This window comes from Oncorhynchus mykiss, chromosome 15 (assembly GCF_057628025.1).
Source record: "Oncorhynchus mykiss isolate SJ-2025 chromosome 15, ASM5762802v1, whole genome shotgun sequence".
Taxonomy (NCBI): domain Eukaryota; kingdom Metazoa; phylum Chordata; class Actinopteri; order Salmoniformes; family Salmonidae; genus Oncorhynchus; species Oncorhynchus mykiss.
Genome location: NC_143036.1, coordinates 62,152,820 through 62,172,378, shown reverse-complemented (window position 1 = coordinate 62,172,378; position 19,559 = coordinate 62,152,820). Strand labels below are relative to the sequence as shown.

Genomic DNA, 19,559 nt, shown 5'->3' with positions numbered 1-19,559 from the left:
TCGTGAGTGAAAACATCTGAAGCTCATCAAAGGTAAACGATTCATTTGATTGCTTTTCTGATTTTCGTGACCAAGTTACCTGCCGCAAGGTGTACATAATTTTTTGTTAGTATATCGATAAACTTACACAAACGCTTGTATTGTTTTCACTGTAAAGCATAATTACAAAATCTGAGACGACAGGGTGATTAACAAAAGGCTAAGCTGTGTTTCGCTATATTTCACTTGTGATTTCATGAATATGAATATTTTCTAGTAAGATTATTTGACCGTTGCGCTATGCTATTTAGCGTAGTTGATGACAATTATCCCGGATCTGGGAGGGGGGATGGTTCCAAGAGTTTAACATCAGAAGCCTCCTCCCTAAGTTTGTTTTATTCACTGCTTTAGCACACTCTGCCAACCCGGATGTCCTAGTCGTGTCTGAATCCTGGCTTAGGAAGGCCACCAAAAATCCAGAAATGTCCATCCCTAACTACAACATTTTCCGGCACGATAGAACTGCCACAGTGGGCGGAGTTGCAATCTACTGCAGAGATAGCCTGCAGAGTTCTGTCATACAATCCAGGTCTGTGCCCAAACAATTCGAGCTTCTACTTCTAAAATCCACCTTTCCAGAAACAAGTCTCTCACCGTTGCAGCTTGTTATAGACCACCTTCTGCCCCCCGCTGTGCCCTGGACACCATATATGAATTGATTGCCCCCCGTCTATCTTCAGAGCTCATACTGTTAGGTGACGTAAACTGGGACATGCTTAACACCCCGGCCATCCAACAATCTAAGCTAGATGCCCTCAATCTCACACAAATTATCAATGAACCTACCAGGTAAACCCCAAATCCCTAAACATGGGCACCCTCATAGATATCATCCTGACCAACCTACCCTCTAAATACACTTCTGCTGTCTTCAACCAGGATCTCAGCGATCACTGCCTCATTGCCTGTGTCCGTAATGGCTCTGTGGTCAAACGACCACCCCTCATCACTGTTAAACGCTCCATAAAACATTTCAGTGAGCAGGCCTTTCTAATCGACCTGGAAGGATATTGACCTCATTCCGTCAGTAGAGGATGCCTGGTCATTCTTTAAAAGTGCTTTCTTCACCATTTTAAATAAGCATGCCCCATTCAAAAAATGTATAACCAGGAACAGATATAGCCCTTGGTTCACTCCAGACCTGACTGCCCTTGACCAGCATAAAAACATCCTGCATTAGCATCGAATAGCCCCTGCGACATGCAACTTTTCAGGGAAGTTAGGAACCAATATACACAGGCAGTTAGGAAAGCAAAGGCTAGCTTTTTCAAACTGAAATTTGCATCCTGTAGCACAAACTCCAAAAGGTTCTGGGACACTGTAAAGTCCATGGAGAATAAGAGCACCTCCTCCCAGCTGCCCACTGCACTGAGGCTATTAAACACCGTCACCACTGATAAATCCACTATAATTGAGAATTTCAATAAGCATTTTTCAATGGCTGGCCATGCTTTCCACCTGGCTACCCCTACCCGGTCAACAGCCCTGCACCCCCCCACAGAAACTTGCCCAAGCCTCCCGATTTCTCCTTCACCCAAATCCAGATATCTGATGTTCTGAAAGAGCTACAAATCAGCTGGGCTAGACAATCTGGACCCTCTCTTTCTAAAATTATCCACCGCAATTGTTGCAACCCCTATTACTAGCCTTTCTAAGGTCTTCAAAAGCGAAGTTAACAAACAGATCACTGACCATTTCGTATCCTACCGTACCTTCTACGCTATGCAATCTGTTTTCCGAGCTGGTTATGGGTGCACCTCAGCCACTCTCATGGTCCTAAACGATATCATTGAGTCCGCCATCGATAAAATACAATACTGTGCAGCCGTATTCATCGACCTGGCCAAGGCTTTCGACTCTCTCAATCACCACATTCTTATCGGCAGACTCAGCAGCCTTGGTTTCTCAAATGACTGCCTCACCTGGTTCACCAAATACTTCTTAGACAGAGTTCAGTGTGTCAAATCGGAGGGTCTGTTGTCCGGACCTCTGGCAGTCTCTATGGGGGTGCCACAGGGTTCAATTCTCGGGCCAACTCTTTTTTTTTTTCATATATCAATGATGTCGCTCTTGCTGCTGGTGATTCTCTGATCCACCTCTACACAGACGACACCATTCTGTATACCTCTGGCCCTTCTTTGGATACTGTGTTAACTAACCTCCAGAAGAGCTTCAATGCCATGCAACTCTCCTTCCGTGGCCTCCAACTGCTCTTGAACACAAGCAAAACTACATGCATGCTCTTCAACCGATCGCTGCTCACACCTACCCACCTGTCCAGCGTCACTACTCTGGGCAGTTCTGACTTAGAATACAGTGCTTTGCGAAAGTATTCGGCCCCCTTGAACTTTGCGACCTTTTGCCACATTTCAGGCTTCAAACATAAAGATATAAAACTGTATTTTTTTGTGAAGAATCAACAACAAGTGGGACACAATCATGAAGTGGAACGACATTTATTGGATATTTCAAACTTTTTTAACAAATCAAAAACTGAAAAATTGGGCGTGCAAAATTATTCAGCCCCTTTACTTTCAGTGCAGCAAACTCTCTCCAGAAGTTCAGTGAGGATCTCTGAATGATCCAATGTTGACCTAAATGACTAATGATGATAAATACAATCCACCTGTGTGTAATCAAGTCTCCGTATAAATGCACCTGCACTGTGATAGTCTCAGAGGTCCGTTAAAAGCGCAGAGAGCATCATGAAGAACAAGGAACACACCAGGCAGGTCCGAGATAATGTTGTGAAGAAGTTTAAAGCCGGATTTGGATACAAAAAGATTTCCCAAGCTTTAAACATCCCAAGGAGCACTGTGCAAGCGATAATATTGAAATGGAAGGAGTATCAGACCACTGCAAATCTACCAAGACCTGGCCGTCCCTCTAAACTTTCAGCTCATACAAGGAGAAGACTGATCAGAGATGCAGCCAAGAGGCCCATGATCACTTTGGATGAACTGCAGAGATCTACAGCTGAGGTGGGAGACTCTGTCCATAGGACAACAATCAGTCGTATATTGCACAAATCTGGCCTTTATGGAAGAGTGGCAAGAAGAAAGCCATTTCTTAAAGATATCCATAAAAAGTGTCGTTTAAAGTTTGCCACAAGCCACCTGGGAGACACACCAAACTTGTGGAAGAAGGTGCTCTGGTCAGATGAAACCAAAATGGAACTTTTTGGCAACAATGCAAAACGTTGCAAAATGTTTGGCGTAAAAGCAACACAGCTGAACACACCATCCCCACTGTCAAACATGGTGGTGGCAGCATCATGGTTTGGGCCTGCTTTTGTTCAGCAGGGACAGGGAAGATGGTTAAAATTGATGGGAAGATGGATGGAGCCAAATACAGGACCATTCTGGAAGAAAACCTGATGGAGTCTGCAAAAGACCTGAGACTGGGACGGAGATTTGTCTTCCAACAAGACAATGATCCAAAACATAAAGCAAAATCTACAATGGAATGGTTCAAAAATAAACATATCCAGGTGTTAGAATGGCCAAGTCAAAGTCCAGACCTGAATCCAATCGAGAATCTGTGGAAAGAACTGAAAACTGCTGTTCACAAATGCTCTCCATCCAACCTCACTGAGCTCGAGCTGTTTTGCAAGGAGGAATGGGAAAAAATGTCAGTCTCTCGATGTGCAAAACTGATAGAGACATACCCCAAGCGACTTACAGCTGTAATTGCAGCAAAAGGTGGCGCTACAAAGTATTAACTTAAGGGGGCTGAATAATTTTGCACGCCCAATTTTTCAGTTTTTGATTTGTTAAAAAAAGTTTGAAATATCCAATAAATGTCGTTCCACTTCATGATTGTGTCCCACTTGTTGTTGATTCTTCACAAAAAAATACAGTTTTATATCTTTATGTTTGAAGCCTGAAATGTGGCAAAAGGTCGCAAAGTTCAAGGGTGCCGAATACTTTCGCAAGGCACTGTATGTGGACATCTGCAAATACCTAGGTGTCTGGTTAGACTGCAAACTCTCCTTCCTGACTCAAATTAAGCATCTCCAATCCAAAATTAAATCTGGAATCGGCTTCCTATTTCACTTATCCTGCCAAACATACTCTCATAAAACTGACTATCCTATCGATCCTTGACTTTAGCGATGTCATTTACAAAATAGCCTCCTACACTCTACTCAGCAAATTGGATGCAGTCTATCACAGTGGCATCGGTTTTGTCACCAAAGCCTCATATACTACCCACCACTGCGACCTGTATGCTCTCGTTGGCTGGCCCTAGCTTCATATTCGTCGCCAAACCCACTGGCTCCAGGTCATCTATAAGTCTTTGCTAGCTAAAGCCCCGCCTTATCTCAGCTCACTGGTCACCATAGCAGCACCCACCCATAGCAAGCGCTCCAGCAGGTATATTTCACTGATCACCCCCAAAGCCAATTCCTACTTTGGCCGCCTTTCCTTCCAGTTCTCTGCTGCCAATAACTGGAACGAATTGTAAAAATCACTGAAGCTGGAGACTCATATCTCCCTCACTAACTTCAACCATCAGCTGTCAGAGCAGCTCACAGATCATTGCATTTGTACATAGCCCATCTGTAAATAGCCCATCCAACTACCTCATCACCATATTGTTTTTTTTTGTTGCTCCTTTGCACCCCAGTACCTCTACTCGCACATCTTCTGCACATCTATCACTCCAGTGTTTAATTGCTCAATTGCAATTACTTTGTCACTACAATCTATTTATTGCCTTACCTTCCTAATCTTACTTCATTTGCACTCACTGTATTTAGATTTTTTCTATTGTGTTATTGGCTGTTTATTCCATGTGTAACTCTGTGTTGTTGTTTGTGTTGCACTGCTTTGCTTTATCTTGGCCAGTTCGCAGTTGTAAATGAGAACTTGCTCTCAACTTGCCTGCCTGGTTAAATAAAGGTGAAATAAAATGTAAAAAATATATATATATTGAGGTTCAATGGAAAATGTATAACGTATTTTGCAGGTATACATTACAAAGTGTTGAGTTTTATAGTGTAGAATACAACAAGCCAGTCTGAATGGGTATTCTCTCCTGCTACATGATAATGAGGTAATGTCAGTGTTGTCTCTGAGCTATTAGGCCGGATGGCGAGGTGTCCCGTGTCAGAGAAGACAAGCCGACGACTGACGCTGTTCATCATGTGGAAATTGTCATCAGCCCCGTGACAGGCCCTGATCAGTGCTCACGCATTACATGTACCAAAGACTGTCTATTATATTGACAAGATAGTCAAGTGACCACTCTAACAATGGTAATTACATGTCCTCAAAGATGGATGGCAGGCGGGAGGTGGCGAGATCAGGTTGGACCATTCTAGCCCATAAGAGGGCAGATACTTACATGGAAGACAGGCGATAGAGATAGAAAGATGACTCATCTTTGTATCTGTGCCATTATAGCATCTGTGACAGCATAGGCAGTGCCTTTGAGGCTATCTCCATTTTATCATAGTCCATTTTCTTTTTCTTCATTGGCTGATATCTCCCAACTCATAGGAATCCCCACCCAGTTGACTACTTTAAAATGGTGGAAGCTCTCAAGGGCAATGTCCATGCTAAAACAGGTTATATCCATGATGTGTCCTTTATCTATCTCTATGACAACAGGCAATGCTTTGATATAAAGTTGCGAAATGCCATGTCCGTTCACTTATATCAGTGCATTCGTAACAACCTAACCAAACTTCTATTCAATCAAATAAACCTCACATAGAAAATAAGCTATTCCACACTCTCTCATTGACCTCCATGATAAAATTCCTCACGTTGTGGGATTATTTTCATGGACAGATTTTGGGCAGAGTAAAATCTCTCGCTTCTTCTCTTCCTCTGCCTGTACTAGGGGTGTGGTGGAGGATGGAGGATGGAGGACATAAGGTGTGTTTTTGTGTATGTGTCGGAGAGGGAGAGGGAGGGATGACATGCAGCTTGTGGAGCCAGTCACTGTGTACCTCCCAGACACCTCTGGGGGATCCTCATGTCAAAGCTTCCCTAAATCAGACTTAGTCAAACACATTTACCTGTCACCCCAGATCAACTCACCCTGCATGGTTTGATGCCCCTCTCTCTACACACACACACACACACACACGCACAAACCCACGCACCCACGCACACACACACACACACATACAGGTCTCCCACGTGTTAATGTGTGCATGTAATCTCACACTCACTCACAGGAGATCATATACATCTCTCATGGCATGCTGTTTTCAGGATGTGATCATTACATAATGGTCTTGTTGTCTATTCAAAATAGGGGTACAATAATTTGATATATCTACCGATAGAGAAAGTGACAACTAAACTAAAGCAGGGAAGTAATTATCATCCAATTCATATGACATGGAAATCATCCAGCCCATTAATGCTTATTTTCTGGTTACAGTTTTACATATGAATTTTATGCATCTCCTCCAGGGAACTGAATATCAGCTGACTCCAATGGAGATCTACGCGATCCTGGAGATGGACTTCAACATTGTCATGGGAAAAGATACAGCAAAAGGAACCATTTTCAGGTTCTCAGCTCTGAAAAGGGTTCCAATCCACACATCACATTGTCCTCCAATCAACTCCACATTTGGAAATCGTTCAAGGAAATGTCCTTGGAACTGTGACCAGCCTGCATGGAAGCCATCAAAAAATGCAGTTTAACAGACATGTAAACACAAACAGACTTGACATGGAAAGCAGGCGGGAGGTGCAACCTAAGACAAACAAACTGATTTATTTTCAGAGCCTGTGTGACATCATAATAACAACCTCCAGCAGCGGGGCCGGTGTCTAAAAATAGGGAAGACGTCAAAGCGCTGGTACATATATGTCCATAAAGTGTGCAGCACATTCCTCAGATAACAGCAGATGGCTCACAGATTTGGGCGTAGCGGGGAGAGGAGGAACAGCCCACACTCGCTTCGCATCGCAGGCCCTTTGGTGCGGCGGTTTACTGCGGAGAAAGGGAAGACTTCAGACAGGGCTACCAAATTGTCCTGTGTGGAGGCAAACAGGGGTTTAAGAGGGACCCTGGGTTCGGCCATGTTGTAGCATTGTGTACATAAAGCAGTCCTTGACCCCTATCAGTGAGGTCCTGGTGGAAAAAGTTGAACCCCCTGAAACTGAGAGGCCAACAGCTGTTGTCTGAAGAAGACATCCGCTACTGAACATGCTCTGTGTTTTTTAATTAGTTGTTAGGGTCAAGATGTAGCTAAAGAGCCTTCCTGGTAACTGCATGAGAATTTCATAGCATGGAAATTATCACTTGATACATCTTGCTGATATTTGTATTGTCGGCCTAGATTAACACATACATGGTAGTTGATGAAATGTTTATATTTTTCGTAGAAGGGGAACCTGCTATTGTTCCCATATATCCCTTGGCTCACTCCATGATCTTGTTTTTCTCTCCATCTTCAGTGGCCCCAAGACTGAACCATGCACATTAACCGAGGTTTCATAAGGATGACAGTTGAATTAATGACGCCCTTCTCCAGAGCCTTCAGCAGACTGTAAATGGTCCAGAACGCTTGAGAACCCTGCCTCGGCGCATCATGTTGTCAACCATGTTCATGTCACATTCTATCAAAGTGGACAGCCCTCTCTTCCTCACTTTCTCCCTTAAACATGCCCTATCATGGAGAACCACGTAACTTTGACTGTGAGGAAGAGGAGGAGACAATTCGATTGCATTGCTGGAAATAACAGTTTTATACTACTCAGGGATTTATTCTACTTTTCCAATATCTAATAGAGACAAATATAAACATTGCCCCATTGAACGACTACACATACTGTAGCAATTTGTCAAATAAACCCATGGTCTCTGTGTGCACCAGTCAGAATATGATGGACATGAGGCTTACGTACTCCAGCCCTCTGAAGTCATCGATGTTGTGTGTGTATCTGATGTGCACGACGAGTTCCACAAAGCCTGCTGCTAGGCTTCTCTCCTCTTTAAGAAGGAAAGAAAAAAAATGAAAAGAAGAGAGTCCACAACGACATCATTCATCCTGGCCTTTTAAGGAGTGCTCCTGTGGAGGCCTTGTGAGCGCTGTGCTGGCCCACTTTCCCAGCTGCAGCAGCACACAGCTTCCCAGCCCCGTCCTCTCTTCTCCTGGGGAGCCAGGAGCACAGACACTGACTGTACTGAGACACAGACACACACAGTGACGATACAAAGACATGCTGTACGGTTACACAGAGACACTCCGTCAGGCTGCTTATGTCAGGGGTGTACAACCCCAGTCCTAAAGGGCCTCAGTCCTGCTGGAGTTCTTTTTGGTTTGGGAACTGTATCGTTGATTATGTCATTGATTAGCTATGGTGAGGACAGAAAATGGCATACATTGCAGGCCTCGTGGATCGGAGACACCTATCCTATAGACACGCAGACATGCACCGAACTATAAACACAAAAACGCTGTACATTATGCAGAGGAACAGACAGTAAATCACACTGTGCATATGCATGCAGCCATACTACACAGACAGACGCTAACAGAAAAACTCAAAGACCCCATAAAATGAGAGGGACCAAAATGTATTTCCATGCATCAATTCAATCAAAATGCATCTCATTCAATAATTGATTTATAATGGTGGTCCATTATGTAACTGAGGTAGAGCAATAACACTACCGCTATCACTGTATGATTCAGTCTGGCTAACTGGTGTTCATCAGCAAAGCCATGTTCAGAGTGTGGTGGTGGTGGAAAGAACCTCCATGGTTCTGGCTGCAGTATTTGTCATTGTATTTCCTCCCAGGTCCAGCAGATGTTGTCCATGCTGCAGCCACTGTCCCAGAGCCCATCAGATAGACAGAGACAGACTGTGCTGTGGTGGCCCTCCCTGCCCTGACCCGAACGCTGCTGATGGCCCCCACACACCCTCCACACTTTGCCTCTTGCATGAATCCTTACCAGAACCACAAAAGGAGGACAAAGGAGAGAGAGAGAGAGAGAGAAGAAAGTGAAAGGCTGAGAGAGAGGAGGAGAAAGAGTGTGAATGTGACAGAGAGACAGTGAGGGAATGACTACTGCGTTGGCAAGTTTAGTTACTTTCCCAGGTCAACTCAATGTTCTCAATGTTTCAAGTATAGCTTTAAGACAGAACCTTTGAATGATCCAGACACTCTATAAACAATAACCCACTCTAAAATACATAATGATGCTTTAAGAGAAAGTGGGATGAAGAAATGTAGTTTATGTGTACAGAACACATTGGATATCACCTTAATGTCATGGCCGTTACATCGCGCTAGCTTTTAACTTAACATTACAGTAGGGGAGAGTGGGGTAAGTTTATTTTTAAAACAATTTTAACATAGGCCAGACCCTGTTGTTATCTCATTTTCCAGCGGTAATGCCTTGCATTAGGCCTGGGAAGAAAACATTTCAATTTGCTCAACAATAAAAATGTACTATCTTGAGTTCATATGCATGACACATTGCAAAATATTATGCATATTATGCATTAAACTGACAAAATGGTATAATAATTTGTATGGTGGCCATTGGCTCAACTTACCTCAAGGCAAACATTTTGACTATATTAGCCAACATAGCTACAAGGAAGAACTTTCATCCTAGGTTTAGGACGTCATTTTGAAGCTTATAGAGACCCCAACTGATGTATAATACAATCTTCAAAGTATCTACTTTTGTTTAGATGTAAGCATCATGAAACCTCTAACACAATACATTTGTTTAACTTTGTGAAAATCGTTTTTTGGACCTAACTTACTTACCACTTTTTCCTTGTGGTTTCTTCCTTCACAGACTCAATGGAATGATGACTTCCTAAATATTTGGTCAAATTATTCATTTTGTGTATGTTTTCCTAGAAACAAGTGTGTCTCATCCTCTTTGGCTCAACTTACCCCACTCTCCCTTACGTGCCTTTTCTCAAACATCTAGATGTTTACAACTGGCTGTTAAACATTACCCTGTTAATTAAACTCTCTCTCTGTCTCTCTCTCTTTCTCTCCCTCTCTCTGCCTCTCTGTCTCTGTGTCTGTCTGTCTCTCTCTCTCTCTCTCTCTCTCTCTCTCTCTCCATCTCTCTCTCTCCATCTCTCTCTCCCTCTCTCTCTCTCTCTCTCTCTCCCTCTCTCTCTCTCTCTCTCTCTCCCTCTCTCTCTCTCTCTCTCTCTCTCTTTCTCTCTCTCTCTCTCTCTCTCTCTCTCTGTCTCTCTCTCTCTCCCTCTCTCTCTCTGCTGAAAAAGCAGTGTGTGTGAGTCTCTGTCTCTTCCTGGAACCTAATGCTCTGTCTAATGATGAGCATCAGGTCCTGTGTACAGGCCAGGGGACAATGCCTCCCACCCCAGTGGGCTAGAGGACAGCTGTCTGCAAGGCCCGCCACTATGCCTGCTAAAATAGCCAAATTAATGGAAGAGGCTCAAGTCCAAACGAGGGTTTAATACCAGGACACATTTTACCGGCCTGAGCTGTCACACACAGCAGCAGACATCAATATTTACCGCTGCCATGGCACAACAGTAAGAGGTGGAGATGGAGTGACGGCCATTTTGGTTGCCCTCCAGGGTAACTTTATACTGTGGTAAAGGGTGAGGAAATCCCCCCTTCAGTGGCCCACCGCTATGCACCCCTGGGGCTGGTGCTTCTAAGAAAGAGGCTGGAGGTGGCCAAACATACTGTAAATAACTGTCACTCAGAGCCTATCAGCATGTACACAACTGACACTGAGAAGCTCAAGCAATGTTTCTATGGACAAGCAGGAAAAGTGTTTAGATTATGTAGCAATATGATTCCACTTAAAAATTGTGGATGCATACAGTAGCCTATAAGTAGACTACAATTATGTCACATTGACAGACCTGTGTGTCACACAGTGATGTCATTTTGAATATTGAATAGCTCCCCATGTGTTTCTGCGAAATACTTGCTGTTTCTTGTTGTGGCTGCAGCTCAATCCCTTCTTTCCACCGATATAGAGTTTGAGCCTATAGCGGTCTTTTTCTATGCATGACAAGATCCAGACAAGAAAATCATCACAAAATCATGTGTAAAACCCGAAATGTTTGAGCTACAAACTAGTGTCACCACCATCGAAAAATGAGACTCACGAACACAATGGTTGTTTCGCTCTACAACATCCACAAGCTTTACATCAGTTGTCTGAACTCTCTGTCGCGGGCATCCTCATTTCGAAGAGATCTTCTCACAGAACAAGTTGTCCAGAATCGAATCATTGGAGCTAAAAAATAATATGTCACCTTTATAGAAAAGGGAGACTCTCACAAAGTTCTTATATTTCTCAGAAATAGGACAAACACTGTCTGTTTGCCATGTCCAAATGTGTTATTCAATGCGTTTCTATGGGCTATAGCAGTAAAGGCCAAATTCAATGTTTTATCAAATATAGGTATATATTTGTTTATACCTGCAGGGGTCCTTAAAACAATTCCATATATTAGCTTAGTAGATACTGCGCTCTAAGGGCTTAGACCTAAAGGGGTTAAGGGCATTGGAGTAAAGTTTTAAGGCTAGGCATTATGGGAAAATATATAGTTTGGATAGCTGTGTGCGTCAACTAAACAAGCCAACATGCCCACAGCTAGAGGATGGTGGCCTGGTCATGTCGCTGATACATCAACTGTCATTTTCCTATTTTGTCTGACTGATCACAACCTAACCTTGGATGGCCTGCCTTTTACGCAGTGGAGTCATTATGACGAAACTGGGAAGGTTGATGCATGTGACTTCTTTAAGAGCAGGATGTAGGGTGAAGAGTGGGAATGACAGGGCCTATTCATGGACCCACAGACAGAGATATGAAAGGTAAGACCTGTGGCTCCTAATCGTTATTTCCCTTCGCGGACAGGCAGGCAGACGCTGTATTCACTGCCCTCACTGCGAAGTCGCTTTTCTTCTTCATAAGCTGGCCCTGAAGAGTGCTTCCCTGTCTCCATGGCAACCGTACTACTGTATTCCTCACAAAACTCCAAAGAACCCCTCTCGCCCCCTCACCCCCAGCACCCAGGGCTTGGCAGCCCTCTCTCTCCCTCTGCTCAGGGAAACTTCAGTTACCAGCAACACTTTTTCTACCTCGCCTCAACCTATTATGGTCAAATGAGAGCATAACTTCGAACCGAAAAGCCTGCTCCTTTGCTGTAAATCTGCGAGCCATTGTCTCATGCTCGTGGTGCTGTGACAAGATAAGGTCACGGGGTCGCGCCTCCAGGTGATGTGTTTCCATAAGGCTGTGGAGAGGGAATGCACATATATGGTATTGTCTTTATTTAATGCCTGTTCCCTGGCTTTACTGGGTGACTGGCTACAGACTCTTCTCTCCCAGAGTCCTGCACTTCTGTTCTGACACAGTACAGTAGAGACTCAGCTAACTCTTCTAGCAATGCAGGTTTTAGTTAACCAACTCCAACACTCTTTACGTATGAAAAATACAAATGTTTATCCTGTTATGAAGCAGTGCTGAGGTTATTGTGCAGGCCCCCGGTACCCTACAAATGCTGTGCTTGAAATACCATACCCAAAGCAGTAATCTGAGAGCGTTTAACTTGAGATCGCGGAGTGGCCTGGACAATGTAAGGAGAACTTGACAGTTGTGAACACAAAGGGATTGTGTGCTTTAGCGGGCCGCTGAGCAAAGCAGGAAATCGAGGACGATTCTGTGGCCCTAACGTGTTTCCTATGCAGACGGCGAGGGGGGCCCCAGCAACCCTCAACACGACCACACAGGTCTATCTGTCCTGCTTGATGTCCAGCCTGGGTCGTCTCCTCGCACAGAGTTTCCTCTGTCTGACACTGGGGTGTAGACATTGGCACGCTTACATGGTGGAGGAACATCCCTCCGAGTTATCTGTAGGCTGATTACTCTATGGGTTTGTCACGCATGAACCATGGCTGCAGCCCTGATGGAAAGAGCACAGTGAGCCGCAGTGAGAGGGGCTTCTGAATCACACCTACCCTCTTAAGACATCTCACACACCACATACAGTGTTGACTGTGAAGCTGAGTCCATCACATAATAACCCAGAAGTCAAACACACACGGTACGTCCTCATTCACTTTAACTGTCACTCTAAAACACAGAGGGCCTCTTTTCATTCCTCTCATCCAACTCCAACACACTGCATGAGAATAGCAGGCCCCTGGATTTAAAAGAGGACCGTATCCCAACTCAGAGGAGAAAAACAAATGCAATTTAAAAATGCATATGGGCCCCCTTGGCCTGTGTGCCTAAATGGGAGAGTGGTGGTGGTGCTATGAATAGACTGGAGACTGGTGAGGGCATTGGCTGACTCAAAACTGGCATGCCTGGCACAGCTATGCCAACCCTACAGGATGTACCCATCGAAATGTGTTGAAAATGTATTTATTGTAAACAAACACAAAGAAATATGGTTTGAAATGCATTTTTAGTTTGCAAGTTTTTCACCACATATATTTAAAATATATTAATTTGGAATGGCAAATGTAATTTATTCATCTTGTGTAAAACTTTCAGTAGGGTAGCCAAAGCCAGGTTGAAGAGGACCCTAAGTGGAGGTCAGTCTAGAAGAAGTGAGGGGAACATCATTGCCATCACTACACATCCACACTGCACTGGGTCATTGGAGCGGGGAAGTGGGAATTCTCCCTGACAATAAAAGGAGCCAGGTGCCTGTTCACCCGCGTCCGGCATTGTAAACACCTCTCTCCCTGCTGTAAATGTCAGGCATAGGTAGGTGCTGCACGGCACTCGCATGACTCATGCCACTGTATACAGATTCCCAAGACACTATTTATCTTCAGCCCTCCCCTGCCCCGGGTATGGCCTGACCGCTTCCCTCCTTTAAGGGTAAGAGTATGACAAGACGCAGACTCTACTTTCCTCTCTTCTCTCTGGTTCCAGACAGACAGAGTTGTCATTCATATAGGCTGTTCCACTGCTCTGTGTAATGTAACCTTCCTTTCTGCCTTGTCATGTGCTTTGTTCTAATGCATACAACAGTGTGGTAAACAAAGTGCCCAGGCCCAAAGTCACTGTGTTTACACAGGCAGCCCGTTTTCTGATATCTTTTTCCACTAATTGGTCGTTTTACCAATCATTTCAGATATTTTTTTCAGAGCTGATGTGATTGGTCAAAAGACCAATTAGTGGGGATTTGCATTTTATTTATTGGTCTGCCTGTGTAAACGCAGGCTGTGAGTCTTCACACAATAAATGCTTCTGGTGTCAGCAGCAGAAAACACAGATTAACAAATCCTACAAAATCACTATGTTTATTTCCATTGACATGCTGCTCTGTCAACTGCAATGCCACGATAAATCATGGGAAAGCAAACAACCACAGACTCAACCAATACACTGCAGGTCGTATGGTCGGATGCTTGATGTCAAAGAGGCTCCCCACTTCCTCTATCCCACGTGAACAGCAGGCCCATTCCCATCATGCCCAGGCCCAAAGCTCCTCGACACCACTGAGTCATGTGGCTCTCTGTGGTCAGCACTGACGTAAAGGCCAAATCTGATGGACATTCAACTGCTCGCAACAAATATGGTGGGAACACATCACTTTGTGTAACTGTACTGAGTTTGCGATTTAGAGGTGTTTTTCTCTCATTAAAAAAGTGACATTTTAGAATGTCAGGTTGAATGTGCTAATTGGTTGATCCTTTTCCTCTTTGTCAATTGTCAGTCTGAACGTTGATGTCGCTGCTCAGTTGTGTTTTCACCTTTATCTTCCACCTGAGGATGCTGTTGAGCAGAGTTTTATAGCAGTGGATGAGGTGAACCATTTTATTGATTGAGAGACTTGACGTTATCAGTGCATTTGAAAGATAGACACTGATACGACCCATGGATCAAAAAGATGTACACTGTTCTATAACCCAAGCAAGCTACTGCTACACATGGAATATTGCAATCTGACAACACGTTTCGTCTTTCTCTTTGTTAATTTTGACTTGTGCGTCAAAGTTTAGTGTGCCTCATCTGGATTACACAGATTGTACAGGATGCCCTGTATCAGATCAACAAGGTATGTGCGTCAACATCCCAAATAAATAGATGTTGTGGCTGTATTTCATTACACATATTAACATCTCTGTTCAATGACTAAGAGTAATTTCCTTATGCAACATTACTCATTCAGGTTCTCTTTCTGAGCTTTTCTCACTGCTACTAGCCAGCAGTGTGTGTTTATATGTATGTGTGTGTGTGTGTGTGTGTGTGTGTGTGTGTGTGTGTGTGTGTGTGTGTGTGTGTGTGTGTGTGTGGGGGGGGGGGGGGGGGTACCTAGTTGGTAAAGGGCTACCTCCTAATTCTATGAAAATAAAGTCTTTAAAAAGTGTTTAAGACATGTATCTCAACGAAGCATTGATGCAGGACGTTGGATAATAAGGACTCCCTTCACACGCCTGTCTGGGACGCACGACTGCCTTTCATCAACTCAGTTTTGGAAGCAGCTAATTTCCCCTGGTCTCTGTGGAGTTCTGACCTGATTTCTCCCACAACGAATTGGACTGCTCTCTTTGCTTTGTCATCAAATGGATTACGGGGAACTAAGGACAGACACACTGAAAAAATAAACATTACAGTAGGCTACTACAATGTCTGCACAATGTTGAAACTTGACACGTACGTATATAGACGACCGCAGCAGTACATTCCAGTAATAAACACTCTTTCTGTCTGTGATGACCACTCTTCCATAATCCAAATTGCAAACTCTATTGCCACAAACCTTGCATGCCCTCCTGTAACTAGAGCAATACAAATAAATGATGCTCAGCATGCACATGGACAAATCAGAAATTGTCTGAAAAAAAATGGAAAATTGAATGCATCCCATAGAAGAGAGAAGTTTAGAGGGCATTTTTGTGAGAAAGAGAAAGGCAAATGAGATTAACCCTAAAAGCAGCAACATATTTTTTGCTTAAAAGCATCAATGGGGTCATTTTTGAGAGACACTGTCTGTCAAGCAGTAACACTTTATATATTTTTTTAAACCTTTTGTAACACAAGTAAATGGTTTAAATTCCCCAAAATAAGTATATATTAAAATGTCACATTTATAGTGAAATCTAATCATTCTAAATAAACGTTTTTGTACGTTTTTCATGTTTTGAACAGATACTTTGATCAATTTCATCCATAGACAATTGTTATGAACATTTGTCTGTTATTCATTCAAAGTGTTGTGTTTCTGTGATACTCAGAGGCAGAACTAGAGTTTTCTACATGGAGTGGCCAAGGCTACTTCAGGGGGTCCATAGACCATGACAACAAAATGACTGTGTGACCCTAACCTGGCATCTAAGGAGCATGACTGAATCCTATGATTGCTGATTAGAGGTAGAAGTGATAATTCACTAAACCCAGAGTTCTTCAATGTGGCAGATAGGGTGGTCCAAAAGGGTTACTTCACTAGAATTCTTTAACATACTATGAATAGTCAGTGTCTCTACCTCGGAACTGCAGCTCAATTTCTCTCTCTCTCTCTCACACACACACACACACAATACTGTACTCACATACTGGAGAGACTTGGGTCACTCTGTTTTCATGAATATATAATCTGGGTCTATAAGTGTTGAACATCCAAATTATTTTCAGAAAATAAAGCTTAAGCACCAAGGAGATAAGATAGCATTTGTGTGTTACATAAATTGAATAGTTTATTTACAAAAAAGTACATTTACAAAAAAACACACTGCAATTTGACATACCAGGTATCAAGCAGAAATGGACAGAAATATGAAGCAGAAAAATAAAAAAGTTTTGTTGCCAATCAATACAACAAACTTACAGTATCATATTTATGCTCATATATATTATGTTAACTAATAGCAATGAAACGTTTTGGAATTGGCCTAATCAAGACCAAATTAAATCAGTGTGACATGATATCCTTTGGAATTATCATTTTAGAACATCAGTGTACTAGCTAGTACACAGTGCAGGTTTTAATCATGACCAGAGGGACTGCCTAAGTGCCAAATTATCATAGGTAGATTTAAAACAGAATACTTCTGCTGTTCTGGTGAGAACTGGCTAAATGTTTCACAAACTCATCCATGTTGAGGGAGCGTACTCACCTTGACTCAACACTGTGAATTCTGAGGTGACTTAACCTGTCATCAACCATTGTTGTCGTAAGGTGGGTTTGAATCAGTTTTAAAGCTGAGAAGCTTCTCGCAAAAATCACTACTGACTGGTGTGACAGAAACCATCACTTTGGCCACTATTTTTCTGTCCTACAGTGCTCATCATCAATGAGTCGTGAAATCTTAAGCTTGTTTTAGTCTTTTACACACTGTTTGTACACTTATTTTGCAGTGCTCTGCAATCTCTTTCCATAGTTCTCCAAAGTAACCCTCACTTCTGTAGTCCTGTAATGTGTCTAAGGGCACCTACTAGATCCACAGACCTTCCTGTAATGTGTCTGTAAAGGCACCTACTAGATCCACAGACCTTGCTAGGTCAAGAGAGCTTGATTGGAGCATGTCAGAAAGACATTTGGCATCACCAATCACTTAACAAAAGGTAACCAAAAGCCCTATGAAATGTAAATCTATCTGAGAAAGAAGGCCCCTTGCCTCCACTGATCTATCATCTATAAGGGCACAAGGCGAGACCCAGATGCAGACGGTTTGAGTCTTTGATATTTGTTGTATCCAAAAAGGATAGGCAAGAGAATGGTCGTGGACAGGCAAAAGGTCAAAACCAGGTCAGAGTCCAGGAGGTACAGTGTGGCTGGCAGGCTTGAGGTCAGGTCAGGCAGAATGGTCAGGCAGGCGGGTACAGAGTCCAGAAAACAGGCAAGGGTCAAAACCGGGAGGACTAGTAAAAGAGAATAGAAAAGGGCAGGAGCACGGGAAAAACACGCTGGTTGACTTGGAACATACAAGACAAACTGGTACAGCGATACAGGAAACACAGGGTTATATACATCAGGGATAACAAGCAACACCGGGAGGGGGTGGAGACAATAAAAAGGACAGGTGAAACTGATCAGGGTGTGACATCACCACTATTTTCAAGTGTGATATCCTGTGGCACTCAACTGCTGGAAGCCTGTCCCTCAGATTACGGCATGCCATGTCTCTGCATGCCCACCTTACATCTGTAAGTCTCTGTAGTTCCCTGGGCTGCTGCTGTGGATACAGCTCTTTCTGAACTGTAAGTCACTTGAGATGAACGTACGAGCCAGATACAACGTTATAAAGCTTCTGCAGGAGAGCAAAAAAGTTAACTGCCTCAGGCACTGATTTTACAGCACCGACAAGAACCAAATTCAAACAATGTGCATTACAGTGCACATAAAATGCTAATCTTGCACTGTTTTTAATCCGTGCAGACACACCAGAATGCTTTCCGCTCATGACGGATGCAGCGTCACAGCCTTGCCCCACAAGATTATTAAGGCAATCAATTATCATTTTTGTGAGACCTGCTGCATCTATGCTTTCAGCTGACTGAAAGTGTAAAAAGCTTTCGTGGATGGCCCCATTGTAATGGTACCTCACAACTAAAGACATTTGTAAAAAAAAAAAAAAAAAAATTATCTTTGGTTTTATCTGCATTTACACTAAAAACTTAACTTTCTTTTACTTCTCTTATTATTTCACTTTTACCATCTCAGCTAAGCCCTCAAGAACTTCGTTCTGGATTTGGTGGCTTGTGTACTTACCATTGCCACATGCATTCATCCTTTTCTCTATGAGAGGGTCAAAATTACCCTTGTTGTGAGAGTCATTAGACTCTCAATGACTGCGCTATATTTTGAGTGGCAGTTAATATGAGGTCATCTACAATTGTTTTAATGCAAGTACAATTTTCCTCCACTTCCTTTTTCCAGTCCTCATCTATGACATCTAACATTGATGAGTTGCTTTCACTAGACCTTTTGTGTTGATTCCAAGCATTCATAGCATTGATACGATGCTCTGCCTTCGAATGGAGCTTAAATCAGGAATATTTCAACAGAGCCAACAATAAGTCGTTATCTTGACTTACAGAATATTCCAGTCATGAATTGTCCTTATACCAGGAGCTGTTGAAAGCCATTTTCCTAGTACCATGCTGAGTTCTGGGAAATGTTTTCAAACACCGCTGTACGGGACCCTCTTCTCTGGATCTTGAAACATCTGAAATACACGTTAGATAATGTGTCATATCTCTATGGAAATGTAGAATAAAGAGATTCTCAAGATTAGATACTAACAGCTGCTAAATAAAATGTGTAGTTTAAAGTTTAGGCCTGGCCTACCACTGGGTCCTTTTGGAACAGCACATCTGGTGCTTGATGCAAGTTGGTAGGGGCTCGATGACATCTCCTGGCAGCTCTGGCTCACTGTCCTGCTCAGAGCCAGAGGTCTCTGTGTCGTCCCTTGATACATCTATTACATTAAAATAACACAAGAACCATTAGTGTATAATCACAATAAAAATGTCACAGCCATCAAAACAAGAACACAACCAACATTTTAAAGTGAGGCTTAACCTGACAAAATCATCTATTACAAGCTGAAGCTACATTTAAACT

At 43.1% G+C, this 19,559-nt stretch overlaps 1 long non-coding RNA gene across 1 annotated transcript; it reads right to left on the bottom strand.

Moving 5' to 3' along the window:
- Positions 1-16,663: 16,663 nt before the first annotated feature.
- On the bottom strand, positions 16,664-19,413 carry LOC149978140 (uncharacterized). Its single transcript, XR_016486827.1, has 3 exons — positions 19,284-19,413; positions 19,031-19,161; positions 16,664-17,854 (listed from the first exon to the last, which is right to left on the bottom strand). It is a non-coding gene; the product is annotated as an uncharacterized LOC149978140 (long non-coding RNA).
- Positions 19,414-19,559: the final 146 nt, after the last annotated feature.